The sequence below is a fragment of the Chinchilla lanigera genome, unplaced genomic scaffold (genome assembly GCF_000276665.1).
Source record: "Chinchilla lanigera isolate Chin_1 unplaced genomic scaffold, ChiLan1.0 scaffold00022, whole genome shotgun sequence".
Lineage (NCBI taxonomy): Eukaryota > Metazoa > Chordata > Mammalia > Rodentia > Chinchillidae > Chinchilla > Chinchilla lanigera.
The window spans coordinates 1,811,608-1,827,696 of NW_004955423.1; the positions used below are offsets into that span (position 1 = coordinate 1,811,608).

Genomic DNA, 16,089 nt, shown 5'->3' on the forward strand with positions numbered 1-16,089 from the left:
CTCAAACTTGCAACGATCCTCCTGCCTCAGCCTCCCAAGTGCTGGGATTACAGGCGTGTGGCACCATGCCTGGCCCTTTAGTCTGTTTTGGCCCCCCCCCACCCCCGTACTGGGAATCGAACTCATGACCTTGCGCTTGCTGGGCAGGTACTGTGCCGCTGAGCTAAATCCCCAGCCCCTAGTCTATTTTGAATTGATGTATTTTTGTGTTTTTTTCATGGTTTCAGTGGATTTTATTTGAAACATAATATTATCTGACAGTTGATTAATGTATGCATCTTAATGTAGATTTTAATTTTAATTCTGTTTATTTTTTGTGTTTTGAGACAGGGTCTCATTATATAGTTCAGCCTGGCCTTGAACTCACTATGTTACCCAGGCTGGCCTTGAACCCCCAGCACTTCTCCTGCCTCAGCCTTCCAAGTGCTGATGTTACAGTTATGTGCCACCACACTGGCTTCACTTTAAAATGATAAGCAAGTTGAAAATATGTATTAATAATGAATTAATTTTAAAAACGTGTATCAAGGAAATGTAATCATTAAAGGATTTTAGTGGTTAACAGTGTGGAGACTACCTTAATGAGATTTATTTTAGGTAAGTTGGGTCGAGTATTTCCATCCTGACAGTATGTGTGAATATGAGTGTGTGTGTGTGTTTACATGTGTGTTTGCTTCTGTATGTATGTTAGCATTAGGGTGTAACAGATACACAGGGTGTAAAGAAAGATAAAGACAGAGTCAGGGAGACAGAGAGAAACAAATGGAGACAAGAGAAGTGAGAGAAAGAATGAAACCTGGAGACAGAGCCAGAAAGAACAGTTTATATTTGATAGACCTCAATAAGTATTGCTCTCTCTTGTCATATTGGTTTACACATTTTATTCTATACCTTAAAATGTTTTTGTAAGGTGATATACAAAATGGCATTTTTTGTATTAATTTTTTTTTTTTTTTTTTTGAGACAGGGTCTTGCTATGTAGTTCAGGCTGGCCTCTAATTCTTGGCAATTCTCCTGCCTCAGTCAGCCTCTCCATTGCTGGGATTGTAGGACTGCACCACCACACCTAGCAAGGGCTGAACTTCATTAGATCGCTGCAAGGGATCTGCTGTGCTGTGTTTAAAACCTGACCCAGAAGCATGTTGTTTAAGAATGGTTTAGTGCCAGGTTTCCCAGGAATGTGCATTACATGATAGGCAAAAAGGTGGCCCTTTTTCTGGCCTTGCCTTGTTTCTCAGGAGCTCTCTGCAGTGGATACCCATCATAGCTCAAGGTGGAACATGCTGGTGGGAATAAGAAGGGGACCGCCTATCTGAGGCCAGCTAGGCTCTTTTGATGCTGATGTATTGCTCCGAAAATAGTTTACTTAGTTTATGAATAGTTTATGAGTAAAGTAGCTAGTTAGTAGAAGGGCCTGAGATAGTTGGGTGAGCAGTCTTATTGATAAAAATTAAGAATGGACAGTGAAATAGGACTTTGGACAAAGAGTGAACTTCCTCAGGCAGCATGGAGTACAGCTCATCCCCTATTAAAGGGAGGTGCAGCCACTCTGTATAAGTTTCTGAATTTGGAGGGAAATATAACGCAGATTAACCAGTTCCTTCTGAGATCCCAGTTTCCTGTAAACCCTGCATTGTCGAAGAACTGGGTTAAAAGCCTGAGTCCCATTTGGTCATTTTAAATCTGTAGAGCCACCTGTGATAGGTGATCACTAAACAATTGAGTGATCCCTGTACTCTATCTATAATTAGCTTTCGGTCAGGTGGCCATGTGGCCACTCATTCCAGGAGGTATTCCACTTTTTATTTTCAATAAAAACTCCCTTCTCCTGTTACAGGATTTTGGGGTGTTGGAATCTCCTTCTGAAGTTGTTTTCTAGGTTCTTTCTCTGCTCAGCAAAGAAGTGGGCAAAACAAGCAAAAAGTGTTAGCAAAGTTTTATTAAAGGTAAGAAAAGAAACAGGCTCTGCAGAGTGAGTTTGAGCCAAGTAAAAGTAGGCAAAGAAGTACACCGTTACGGCGTGAGGATGGGCCACCATTCAGGAGAGTGGCAAAAAGACAGTCCACTTTGAATTTTTGCAAAAACTCAATGTAGACTGTCGTTTTTTGTATCACTTATTCCTCAGGCTGATTCCAGCTCTAGGCCATCCTATTGAAAACCTACTTGTGTTCTTATGAGGGCTTGAGGCCCATGTGCAGGGCTTTGGGAACTATTCTGTCCATGTGACCTTGGATTTTGTAATTAACAGGTCATGCCTACTTCTCTAGTCAGCTTTGCCATGCCCTAATCTATCTTCTGTCTCATTTCTCCTTGAGAGACATATTCCTGTAATCCCCCCCCCCCCCCCCCGTACCGGGAATTGAACTCACGACCTTGCGCTTGCCAGGCAGGCGCTGTGCTGCTGAGCTAAATCCCCAGCCCCTTATTCCTGTAATTCTTTATGGGGTACTGAGGGAGTTGAAGTCTCCATCTTTATATAGCTACTTCCTGCTGAAAGGGGTTGTAGGTCCTACCTACCACCTACTATGTGCTCTCCAACTACCTTGGGGTATTACGATTGTGTTAAAGAAAAGAAGCATGAGGATTATGAGGAGAAGGTTGAGGAGAATTCATATGGTGGTGGTCTTCATTAAACATATGGGAGAGACCCATAATCTGTCTTAGAGACAGATGGAGACCCATGGACAGCATCATCAAAGATATCTCTTTCTTGAGGACCACCCTAACTACTGTAGTTTCTGGGCTTTTCTTGAGATAAAGGGTCACAAAAGTCTGAATATACGAGATTTCATTCCCCCTTCTATGTTTCAAGCAGAAATAATTTAACTGAAAAATAGTCTCATGATAAGCCATCCTGTACTTATTTCTCGCATCACTTTCTAGTTCATATTGAACTCAAACTGTATTGCAGTAATGGATGAGCTATTCCTTTTTAAACTGACTGCGCCAAACCTTTCTCACTGATCAAGTGTCAAAGTAGGTGGAATCTGTGGGGTGTGGTTCATGAGGTTTCCCATGGGTTGTTCTGGGGCCTATTCTTGCTGGCTTGCCAAGATATGTTCCTGTATTTTGGAGTGTTGAAGCCTCCTTCTGGAGGTGGTTTCTAGGTTTTTTCTGTCCTGAGCAAAGAATTGGTTGAGAGAAGCACAAATGGTAGCAAAGTTTTATTAAAGGTAGGAAAATAAACAGGCTCTGTAGAGTGAGTTTGGGCCAAGTGAAAGTAGGAAAAGAAATACACCCTACAGTGTGAGGGTGAGCCACCTTGCAAGAAGAAACACAGTGGCCTGTTTTTTTTTTGTTGTTTTTTTTGGTTTTTCTCCGGTACCGGGAACTGAACTCACGACCTTGCGCTTGCCAGGCAGGCGCTTTTGCCGCTGAGCTAAATCCCCAGCCCCTTTTTTTTTTTTTTTTTTGAGAGGCACTCTAGATACTCATTTCAGGCTGGCATTGAACGTACTGTATAGTCCAGCCTGAGATTACAGGTATGAGCCACTGTGTCTGGCTTGATACTTGTATGGGGAAGAGATAACGATGTAGTTTCAATCTTATACATATGGATGTTCAGTTTTCCTAGCACCATTTGTTAAAGATGGTGTCTTTTTCCTAACATGTTTTATTTATTTATTTATTTATTTTCAGTTTTTTTTTTTTTTTTTTTTTTTTTTTTTTTTTTTTTTCTGTTTTGTTTGTTTGTTTGTTTTCTGGTACCGGGAATTGAGCTCACGACCTTGCACTTGCCAGGCAGGCACTGTGCCGCTGAGCTAAATCCCTGGCCCCTTTCCAACATGTTTTAGATCCTTTGTGCAGAATCAGATGGATGGAGTTCTGTGAGTTTGTTGTATTAGTCAGGTTTTCTGTTGCCATGTGTCTTGGTTACTTTTCTCTTGTTGTGGAGACAAAATACCCAACGCCCAAAATTAAGGAAGAAAAGGTTTATTTAGCTCATAATTTGTGGAGATTTATTTTTACTTGGCTGGCTCCAAGACAGAGTAGCACATGGCAGAGGGCAACAGTTCATGGCAGAGGAAGACAGCAGAAACAACAAGAGCACAAGGGGAGGAGCTGCAGCAAGCAGCCTCTTTCTCTCCCTTACATTATATGCAAATTACCCACCCTGGGGCGGGTTTGGCACTCACATCCATGAATCAATCATAAACTCTAGAAGCCTGCCCCATGACTGCATGAGGCTTTGGGGGGAACTCCAGATATAAACCATAACACCAGGACATAATACATCATACTCATAACCTAAAAGAGAAAGAGGTTTAATTTGGCTCATAGTTGAGGAGATTCAATCCATGATTGGCTGGCTGCAAGGCTAAACATCATGGTGGAAGAAAGCTGCTCAACTTGTGGCAGCCAGGAAGCAGAGAAAGAGCTGGGGAGGAGATATGGCTTCTGAAAGCCTAGGTCCTCCCACAACCCCAGTGACGTACCTCTTTCAACCAGGCCCCAACTTCCAAAAGCACATTTTGTTATGAACTCATCAGTGGATCAATCCACTCATGAGTATTGTGTCCTCATGATCCAGTCAACTTTCTAAAGCCCCATCTCTGAATACATGAGACTTTAGGGGACATTCTGGATGTAAGCCATAGCAGTTCTCCTTCTGTTTTCTGGTCTGTGCATCATGGTAGAGCATAATCTATTTTTTGTGCTAGTACCATACTGTTTTTATTACTGTGCCTTTGTAGGATAATTTAAAATTGGATATTGTGCTTCTAGACTGGCTCTTTTTTGTGTGTTTTTGAGACAGGGTCTTACTGTGCAGTTTAGGCTGGCTTTGAGCTCACTTTTGTAGTCCAGGCTGGTTTCAAACTCGCAACTATCTTCCTGCCTCAGCCTCCTGGGTGCTGAGATTACAGGCATGCACCACCACACCCAGCTAGACTTACTCTTTTTACTTAGGATTGCTTCAACTATTCTTGCTTTTTTGTATCTGTGTTTGAATTTTAGGATTTTTTTTCTATTCCTTCAAGAATGTTACTGAAATTTTCATGGGGATTGCACTGAAACTGGAAATCACTTTTGTTAATATAGCCATATTAACAATTTAAATAATTCTGCAGATTTGTGAAATGTGGGGGTCTTTTGAGACAAGGTCTTGCTAAATTACTAACTTGCCCAGTCTGGGCTTAAATTTGTGATCCTCCTGCCTCATCTTCCCACAGTATTGGAGTTACAGGCATATGACGTCATGCCTAGGTCATTCCTGATTTCAGAGGAATTGCTTTTAGGTTTTACCCATTCAGTCTGATGTCATGATATAAAATTTTAAAAACAGGCTTTTTTTTTGTTTTCTTAAAATTTCATTTCTTTTTTATTTTTTTGAGACAAAGTCTTACTCCTAGTTCAGGCTGGCCTTGAACTTAATATAAAGCTCATGTTAGCCTTTAACTCACTGTCATCCTCCTGCCTTAGCCTCCTGAGTGCTAGTATAGGTGTGTGCCACATGGCTGGTAAAAACAGGCTTAATATATAAATCACATGCCCCGGACAGTTCATATATTTAAAATGTACAATTCAGGGCTTTCTTTTCCCTTTTTGTATATTTATATGTAGTCATTGTCATAATCAGTTTTATTTTTGTTACTTTGAGATAGGGTCTCATTATGTATAATAGTTCAGACTGGTCTTGAACTCACTGTGTAGCCTAGGTTGGCCTTGAATTTGTGGCAGTCTTCCTGGCTCAGCAGCCTAAGTGCTGGGATTATAGGCATGTACCACCATGCCTGGCTCATAATCAGTTTTACTTTTTGAGATAGGTTCATGTTGTATAGCATAGGCAGGTCTTGAACTCAAAATTCTCCTGCCTCTTGGGCTCCTGGATGCTGAGATTACAAATATGTTCCACCACACTTGCCTAATATGTAGCCTTTTGTGATAGACTTCTTTCAGTTAGCATATTTTTAGGATTAGTTCATGTTGTAGAATATATCAGTGTTTCATTCTTTTTATGGGTGTGAATTAATCTTTTTCTTTCTTTTGGGGGTGGCAGTACTTAAAATTGAACCCATGGCCTTCTCATTGAACAAGGACCCTTCCCCCTTTGTAAAAACTGTCTCAGTGTTCTGCGAAATTGCCTAGGCTGCAACCCTTCTGCCTCAACTTCTCAGAATGCAGGGATTATTGGTGTGGATCTTAGAAACTGTTTATGCCGTTGAACTAAGTAAGCTTTCTTGATATCTTTACTGAAAGGTTTATGACTATTTTAGAAATTTGTCTTGGTGAAAATAAAAATACAGTGAACACTCTCTCATTTTTACAAGCTTTTTTTGTGGTACCGGGAATTGAACTTTGGAGTAAGTACTGAGGATTGAACCCGGGACCTTTGCACTGAGTTATGTTTTCTGCCCTTGTACTTTTCAATTTTTTTGAGATAGGGTCTCGCTATGTAGTACAGGCTGGTCTTGAACTTGCTTATATAACCCAAACTGGCCTCAAACTCATGGTGATCTTCTTGCCTCAGCCTCTGGAGTGCTGGGATTATAGGTGCGCACCAGCACACCCAGCCTTCTTTTTAAAATTTTGAGACATGGTTTTGCTGAATTGCCCAGGCTGGGCTTGAATTTGTAGTCCTCCTGTCTTACCTTCCTAGAGTGCTAGGATTGCTGGTGAGTGCTGTCACACTCCCTAAGATCTTATTTCTTGGCATTATTTTAGCATGCTAATTAAACTGTCATTTTTAATAACAGTAAAAAAGTAATGACATGGTTTGACTTTATACTGTAGGTTTATATGCATTTTGACTTTGAGTCCCAAATCAATTATATGTTTTTCTAACTTAATTAAATGTTATTGTTAGGCCTCCAGAGCATTAATGTAATTTTCTGATTCTAATATTTACGTTTTCTTAGTATACCATCCTTGTGCCTGTTTATAGCACTTCCTAGGCAAGTAAAAAGTTGTTTTTCTTTCTTCAACTATGTATCTGAATCTTTTCTTCCTTGTTAAACAAAATAGGTTCTATCTGGTATCTTTACTAATACCTTAAACTTTTACTTTTCTGGGTTTATTTTAATCATTGTTACATATTTTAATTTTGTTTCATGAGCTGTATAGTTGCTATAACTGTATAACAAACCACCATAAAAAACTTAGTGGCTTCAAGTAATCATTTTTAGTAAGGGCATTTCTCCCATGGATCAGGAATATGAGCAGTTTTAATATATTTGGTGCTGAAGGGAGCACCAGGAATATGAACAGAATACTATAAGGAAGGTGGCTTGTGCTGCACAGTGTCTGGTCTCTGCTAAAAAGTCTTACAAGCAGAGATTGACTCTAGCTGGGTCCCGGAGTCTTTTGGAAGTACATTCATATTCATGTCTGGTGGTTGTTGCTGGCACCTCAACAAGGTGCCAGAATAAATACCTCTACTTTCACTCTCCATGTGGCTTCTTTTTTGTTTGTTTGAGACAGGTTTTCTTATGTAGTTCAAGCTGGCCTATATAGCCCAGACTGGCCTTGAATTTGTGGTAGTCCTTTTGCCTCAGCTTCCTGAGTACTGGGATTACAGGTAACTCCGTGTGGTTTTTGTGTGGGAGAGTTTGGGTCTTATTTATTTACCTACTTATTTATTGCTGGGCATTGAGCCCAGGACCTGCACATGCCAGGCAAGTGCTCTGTCACTGAGGTACATTGTCAGTCTTTAATTTGGGCTTCTTAATAGCATCACAACTGAGTTCAAAGAGTGGACTTAATATCATGTTTGGTGTGTAATATTGGTTCAGTCTGTGAAAAATCTCTGCTTCAGTTCAGGGGAAGGGCACATAGATTGCACCACTTCGTGGAAAGGTGTGGGATAGGGACATATGGCTATTTTCTGGGTTGAGTTGTATCTTCTGTAAAGATACGTTGAAGCCCTGAGCCTCAGAATGGAACTTATTTGGAAGTAGGATTGTTGCAAAGTACTTGGAGAAGACAAAAATCCCCAAGAGGGGAATCCCACATGTAGTGGAAGCAGAGATTGAAGGCACTGAAATGCTGCATCTGTGTACCAGGCATACCCAGTGATTATTACAAACCACCAAAAGCTAGGAAGAAGCAAGTAAAGATTCTCCTACAAGTTTTATAGGGAGAACAATTTTGCTGATGCCTTCATTTTCAAAATCTGTCTTTAGAACCGTGAGACTGTGTATTTCTGAGGTTTTAAGTCTCCTGGTTTGCAGTACCTTATTATGGCAGTCCTAGGAAACTAATATAAACCATCTTTGGAAAATGGTCTATTATGGATGTGTTGTTAAAGTTTGATAGCCTTTTTACTTGTCGCTGGGCTATGTCTTGGTCTCTGGTCTTGTTAGCTGCTGGGCCGCTAAGATCATGTGGAGATTCTCTGTGACATGGTTCAGGGAGTCTAGAGGGCTATGGAGCAGTGCATTGGGCTGAGGCAATGACTGAAGCTGTGGTGGGCATGATGGAGGAGCTGTAGTGCACTGTATGCTCGCAGAACCCAGCTAAGCCTGTCGTTTCTACTGACAGACACCAGAACCTACAGCACGATCTAAGTGATCCACTGGGTTGGGTCCTCAGCCAATTGTGGTCATGGCCTTGTGGGGCATGCTGACATCACTAAGGCTAAGAAGGGCAGGAAGAACTCACCCAACACAAGCAATAGCATGGCCTGTTCAGGGTTTGGGCCCAAGCCTACTGCCGTCTCTGAGCTGGGTGAAATTTCATTATTAAGAGGAAGTAGTGGCTGAGGATGTCGTTGTGGACGCACAGCAGAACAGTGTGGTGGTGCAGATCGCCGATGTCACGTACAAGGTGGAGTGCAACCTACCCTTCACTGAGCTGCACTTGCCTCACTATGTCACGATGGGCTTCTTGGTGTGACCCAAACTCAGCTTTGAATTGGGGTATCCCGTCTCTTCTGCTGGTACAAGGAAGCCAAACCTGGAGCTGTGGAGCCTGGGGCCCTCTTCATTGTCTTCCTCTTAGCTGTCTTCTACCTAGACCCAGAAAGGTGTGCAGGAGTTTTTTACACCTCATACAGTGCTGACATTGGGCCATGGCTCAAGCTTCATTGCATTCCAGGCAGTGGGCAGCCCTTTGAGTAGAATCTGGATTGGAAAGAGTGTGCCTGATGGAAGCTGGGCCTGGCACTGCACTTTGACCACAGCAACTCTACATCAAGCAAGTGACAGAGGACACTCACCTGCATCATCTTCTGCAACATCCTGACAGACATGTATGGCCAGACCGAGTTCTTAAAGACTATGCTGTATCCATACTGTGCCCGCTGCACCCTGGAGCTCACCACTGCCAGAGCCTTCTTCAGAAGGAACTCACCTGCTACAACACTGACCTGACCTGTTGGTTGGAGGTTGACCTCACAGTGTTTTCAGACAGCGTGGTATCTGGACTAGAGGGTGTGTTTCAAATCAAGCAGCATGCAGATCTGGCCACTTTCCACCAAAGTCAAAGTTCAGCCTCCTTGATGTTTCTTTCTAGGAAGTCCTGGAGTCTGACCCACTTATATATAAAGAACTGCTAGAGAAACTAGTTTTGTACCCACCCGCTCAAGAGCAGATTCTCCAGTGATCTCCTATCCTGCAGATTTAAGTTCTTGTCTACAAAGGACTTTCCTAAAAAGATATGTGTTGCTAATATCCATCTCTACTGGCATCCAAAAGGTGGGTACATTTATCTCATTAAGATGGCAGTAGCCTTGACATGCATTAAACATGTATCCTGGCTTTCTCATTATCTGTTATATTTTGTGGGGACTTAAAATAGAATGCCATGGACAGAAACGTATTGGTTTGTCATCAATGGTAGCATTCCAGAAGATTATGAAGATTGGACTTTCAATGGGGAAGAGGAAAGATGCAACATTTCTCAAGCATTTATTCAAACTGAAAAGGGCTTGTGGTGAACCTGCTGACACAGATGGTAGCTTTCATAGAAGTCTAGATTACATTTTCATTGATTTAAGTTCTTTAGAGATTGAACTAGGTGTTCCATTACCTACTCTAGAAGAAGGTACCACCCACTAGGCCTTACCTAGTGTTTCTCATCCCTTTGATCACGAAGCACATGTATGTGATTTAAAATGGAAATAGATTTGTTTAATGGAATTTGTTTAAAATCTGAAAAGGAGGTTACTTACTTTGCAGAAAATTTAATGTAAGCTTCCAAAAGGAAATCTAGATTCTAATGTAAAACCCTACATTTATCCCCTACTACAGTGATAGTGAACCGTTTAGAGCTTTCAGTGATAGCAAACATCCAGCTGTGGCATGTGTGCAGTTGGTTCACCACCACTGCCCCAGTACTTATATTCCAGATGTCTTTGTCACAAGACTATTCATAATGTTTGCATTGTATAGTTTCTTCACTTTTTTTCCCTGGAACTTGGAGGGAAAACAAATATAAAAGTACAAATATATTACTAGCCAGAAGAAAAAAAATTACAGCTTTTTTTCCTTCCACTTGTATCAGGTAATGATATAGTACTTGCTTGTTTTGCCCATTTGTACTTTTTTTGTAAACAACAGAGAGTCCATCATTCTAGTTTATATGTTAATTATTTTGGTAAATGAGTATGGTATTTTTTTTTGTGTGTGTGGTACTGGGAATCGAACTCAGGATGTTGCACTTGCCCAGCAGGCGCTATGACACTGAGCAATATCCTCTGCCCTGAGTATGGTATCTTTTTTTTTTTTTTCTGGTACCGGGAATCAAACTCATGACCCCATTCTTGTCGAGTATGGTATTTTAACATATTCCTGCCAGCTAAACCACCAGTAGGCTGGGTGTGGTGGCACATGCCTGTAATCCCATCACTCGAGAGGCTGAGGCAGGAAGATCATCACGAGTTTGAGAACAGCCTGAGCTACAAAGTGAGCTCAAGGCCAGTCTGAACTGCATAGGGAGACCCTGCCTCAAAAAGACAAAAAATCAAACCAAACCAAACCAAAAAAACCCACCAGTGGTATGTGCTTGACTGTCCCATTAGGCAGTTTGTACTACTGGTGGTAGAAGCACGGGATAGTCAATCTTATGATCAGTATATATAGCTGCAGAGGAAAATTTAGAATAGGAGGTATATTCATTGACTGTCTTATTTTAATAATTAAAATTAATCAAATGTCATGAAGAAAATACTCTGTGCCTCCCAGTCACACAGTTTTGTTTTCATGGCATCAGGAGTATTCATGAAAGTGTGGTTTTTCTTTGATCTCTTGTATTCTCTTGTGGTTACAAGGTGAATATGAAATAATGCTCTTATGTCTTAAGGAGTTGAGAGGCAGTACATCTAACGGTTAATAAAGCAGTGTGAGGGTGGTTTGGCAACAGATGGCATTATGCAGTTTATTACATGATAACATCAAGTATCTGAGAAGAAGCACACAGTTCTTAATGTAAAAATACTTAATATAAACAAAAAGTACCAAAGAACAGGGGAGGAAGGTATGACTGAACAAACAGTTACAGATTTCTCAAAGAAGGAGTGCTGTTTGGAAACAGCATATTTCTTAGACTAAGTTTTGCAGTAAACTGTGATAAAAGGATTATTGGCTAGACAAGTTTGGAAAGTACATTCCTCTAACTTCTACTTTAGATAGTGTATTATAATATAGTAATGTCTCTGAGAAGTCCTATAATAAAAAATAACTCAACCTATAGGACTTCAGCTTTCAGTAATAGGGTTTGCTACATAGCTGAAAAACTTCTGTAAGGCACCTAGACATCTTTTTTTTTTTTTGGTACTGGGAATTGAACTGAGGACCTTGCACTTGCCAGGCAGGTACTGTATCACTGAGCTGTATCCCTGGCCTTCACAGACATTGTTTTAAGTGAAAAGTTCTATTTGCAAGAATGTGAAGGAAATGCCCATAGGCCAAAAATAGAGCCAGAAAATGGAAACTACCAGATGACCTTCAAACCTGTTCTCTTTTTTTCTTTCTGTGTGTATGTGATGGTGGATGTGTGGAGACAGTTTATTTCATTTTACTTTTTGGATGTTTTTAAATAATCAAAATAAATTTGGTGTAACTCTATGAATTTCATTTTCATTTTCTTTCCTTTTGTTTTTCTTTGAGATAGGGTCTTGCTGTGTAGTCCAGGCTGGCCTTGAATTCTTGGTGATCCTCCTCCCTCAGCCTCCTGAGTGCTGGGATTACAGGTTTCTGCCACCATACCTGGCCACTATGTAAATTACAGACAGCAGATTTGAAAAAAAATTTATAAGGGGTAAAGATAATAATAAAAGGTTCACCTCTCCAAGAAATTATAGTTTGATGTTCTTGTGTCTCTTAATCAGTTTTGACCTGAAATCCACTTTCTCTACAAATAGAATAACTATCCCTGCTTTTTTTTTGGGTGCCTATCACATGGAGTATTCTCCACTCTTTGACTTTCAGTCTATGAATTTCTTTTTGAATTAAGTGTGTTTCTTGTATGCAGCATATTGTTGGATCTTGCTGCTTGATCCTTTCTGCCAGTCTGTTTCTTTTAATTGGTGAATTGAGACCATTAACATTGATGTTTATAACTGATATGTATTGACTTATCCTTGTCATATTATTTTTCTCTTGTTGGTTCCTTTTTATCTCTCCTCTGTTTAATTGCTTCCTTTGCCTGGTGGATTCATTTTCTTGTGGTTCATGGAATTGTAGTCCTTGTTATCTCTTTCTAAAATGTTCTTCAGAATATTTTGGAGTGCTAGTTTAGTGTTCTTGAATTTCCTCCGGTGTCCTTTGTCATGGAATATCTTATTTTTCCATCAATTTTGAGAGATTGGTGCAGGGTACATCAATCTGTTTTGTAGGTTGTTTTCTTTTAGAACCTGAAATACTTCAGACTCTCCTTAATTTGAGGGTTTGTGTTGATAAACTTGTTGTGATTCTGATGGGCTTTACTCCGTTATATGCCTTGGTATAGTGTTTTTTTTTTTTTTTTTTTTTTTTTAATCATGCCTAATTGGAGTTCTAGATGCCTCACTTACTGCATGTCAAATTCTTTCTCCCTGCTTGGGAATTTAACTGCCATGATGTCTGTGAACAGTTGTTTTTTCAATATCATTTGCACTGTCTCCTGCTTTTTCATTGACTCCCATCAATCTTAGGTTATTCTTCTTTATATCCTCTAGCAGCTATTGAATTGATTTTTCATAGTCTCTTGCTGTTTTTAAGACATCTTTCTTTTCATGATCACTACCTGCAGTCCTGTCTTTTAGTTCTTATATTCTGTCCTCACATTGGCTCATTCTGCTGCATATACTTTCAGTGGAATTTTTAACCTTCTGGATATCTGCTTGAATCTGTTCCACGGATTCCATTTCTTTCCTATGTTGGGTGTTCATAGTTTCCATCATTTTCCTAAGCTCCCCTAGTTTTTTAATCTGTATCTGTTCTAGAGTCACTAATGATATGTTTCATTATGGTCAACCATCTCGATAGTTATATGAGCAATTATTTCTGATTTGATTTTTTTCTAGAGCCTCATTCATCTGCTTTATTACTTCCGTGGTTACCACTTCAGAGAGTTCAGGTGGGTGGTTTTTGAATTGTTCTATCTCACTGCCCCCCAGTTTACCTTTGGTGAGCTGGAAGTCTGGGGTTGCATCTTGTTTAAATGTCTTCTCATTTTCTGTTTTTTTAGTTTAATTCCTGAGTTGTTTTCTTTTAGAACCTGAAATAATTCAAACTCTCCTTGATTTGAGGGTTTGTGTTGATAAACTTGTTGTGATTCTGATGGGCTTTACTTCATTATATGCCTTGATGTAGTATATGCCTGTAAATTGCTTATGGGGAGTAGCTTTATTGCTAGTATTTAGAACATATAGGGATTGACTACTTCTTAGAGATGTCTTCAGATGTAGCTAGTGTTTGGGTTTTGAGTCTGTTGCAAGATTCTACCCCTTAAATTCACTGGAGATGAGAAGTTGCTGCCTATTTGCCATATCCCCTGGTTCTTTGTCACTGGCCAATAGCATTTTTTATGTCCCTTAGGGAATCTCAGTCTTGGCATACCAGGAGGAGCAACTGATCAGCACAATTGTGTCACCTTGGCTAAAGTAGTACAGTCAGGAATGACAGCATCAAAGACAGCCTGGAAACTGCTAACTTTTAATTTGCCACCTTTAACCATGTGAACTAGATTTGTGGTTATATAACAAAAATCTAAACTAAGAAAATTATGTACAGTAAATATGCCCTCAGTAATATGAAAAATAAACTCCATTTCAAAGCATGTTTCTGCTGTCAATGGTCGACAAAGTGGGCAGGATTCAGATCTGTGTTGATTAATCTCAGCAAGCCAGGCATAGATTTACATAGGGTAGCGGATATTCCCAGCATGCCTGCACTTTCAGTTCCACTGAAGTTCAGGCTGGGATCTGGTTGTCAGGCTGAATCAGTATTTGTTCAGCCTGCAACACTCTCTGTGCCTCCTGCTGGCCTGTACAATGGAGAAAAGACATAAATTACTAATATCAGGAGTGAAAAATGGTATTTTTCCCTTCAAAATTCCATTGTGGTCAATAAACATAATGGTTATTTTATTAACCATCTTAAGTGTATAATTTAGTTGTATTAAATATATTTGCATTCTTGTATATCCATTATCACTATCTTTGTCTAGAAATTTTTTTTTTTATTTTAAAGAATAAAAGAAGGATAACATAATAATGGGGGGACTTAGCAAATTACAGACAAAATGGTAGGAAATTATCAATGGTTATTGTTTTACATATTGTTATCTACAAAATAGTTTCTCAGGAAAACAAATAGACAAATAATAGTGAGTTACAGACAAAAGAGGTAGGAGATTATCAAGAGTTGTTGTACTATACTTTGGTATCTTCAAAGTGGCTTCTAAAGAAAATAAATAGAGCTATACATGAGTGACCTATTGAAAAATCATTAACTATTCTCAATGGTTGTTGTAGGAAACACATAATAATAAACATACATCCATTTATGAAATAGGATAGGAACATTACAAACTTTCCACAGTTATGGATAGATTAGTAGGAAAAGATCATTGGCTGCTGTAATACGTGGTGGTATCTTCAAAGTGGTTTCTCAGGAAGACAGAGATATGCAAGAAGGATCTAATAAGTAGTTACAGCCTAAGGGTTGTCAAAAATAGCATATTACCTCCTCACCAGTGACTCCTTTCACTGAGGTATGAGGGCTGGAAGGAAGGCCAGGACTGAAAAGAAGGACCGAGAGACTTGCACCTGTGTCTAGCAACAGGTTATTTTCTTGTTCCTCCATAGTCATGATTACCCAGGGCTCCTTGACGGAGATGACGGTCTGGCCAGAGGGAGAAGGCAGACCATGCCCCAAGCCTTCTCATTCCTGTTGGACTAACTGGTAGCATGGGTCTGAGCTCTGGGGCTTCCACCTCAGAGGGCAGACAGATCTCCAGTGGTCTCCTTTGCATCCAGGGCATGGCCCATGGGGCCTCTTAGGGCAGTTCCTCTTGAGGTGGCCTGGCTTTTAACAGTGGTAGCAGATGAATGCAGTTGTTGAGTTCTTCTTGGAGCCCCAGGAATCAGACCTGGGATCTGTTTCTCTTAGTGGTGCAGCAAAAGCAGCTGCTTTTTCTCAGTCTCTTTGTTTTTTCTCCTTGGCCTCCTCCTCATCATGGCTATAGAATACTGAGGAGGCAATTCTTACTAACATCTCAAGTGAGCTATCTGGGGTGAAAGCCATTCTTTGTAGCTTTTTCTCTCCAGCTTCCCATTGCTTTGGGACCCCACAACCAGTTTGTCTAGAAATTTTTATCTTAGCTTGAAACTCTGTACCCATTCAACAAGACTTCATTACCTCCTCCTCTGGCAGCCACCTATCAGGTTAATAATATCCCTTACTTATTGTGGGTTGATCAGGTCCACAATCTCTTGAATGAGTGTATGGCAAAGGCTAAATAAAAAGGCAAATGGAATGATTTCAGGGTTCCAGGAGGATCCAAGCCCTCTCACAGAATTCGAGATTGTTTTGGAGTTAAGACCCAAGACCTTCTCTGGGTGGCCTGTATTTATTTGGTTATCAGAAGAAGAGAGGGGAGTACTCAAGAAGGGCAGAACCACTGAAGGACTTCTCCAAGTAAGGTATTAAATTAATCCTTAATAAGGAT

General features: G+C 40.2%; 1 protein-coding gene and 1 pseudogene across 9 annotated transcripts in view; both read left to right on the forward strand.

Moving 5' to 3' along the window:
- The window catches only part of Evi5 (ecotropic viral integration site 5), a 213,307-nt gene that overhangs the window by 27,353 nt on the left and 169,865 nt on the right, over positions 1–16,089 (forward strand). Inside the window, exon 1 of one of the 9 annotated variants that reach the window (XM_013514416.1) lies at positions 9,405–9,632. The exons of the other annotated variants lie outside the window; for them this stretch is intronic. The gene's annotated coding sequence lies outside the window, so the exon portion shown is untranslated. Of the gene's footprint in view, positions 1–9,404; positions 9,633–16,089 lie in introns of those variants that run through there. 9 annotated transcript variants of the gene reach the window in all.
- On the forward strand, positions 8,542–10,061 carry LOC106148509 (annotated as a pseudogene).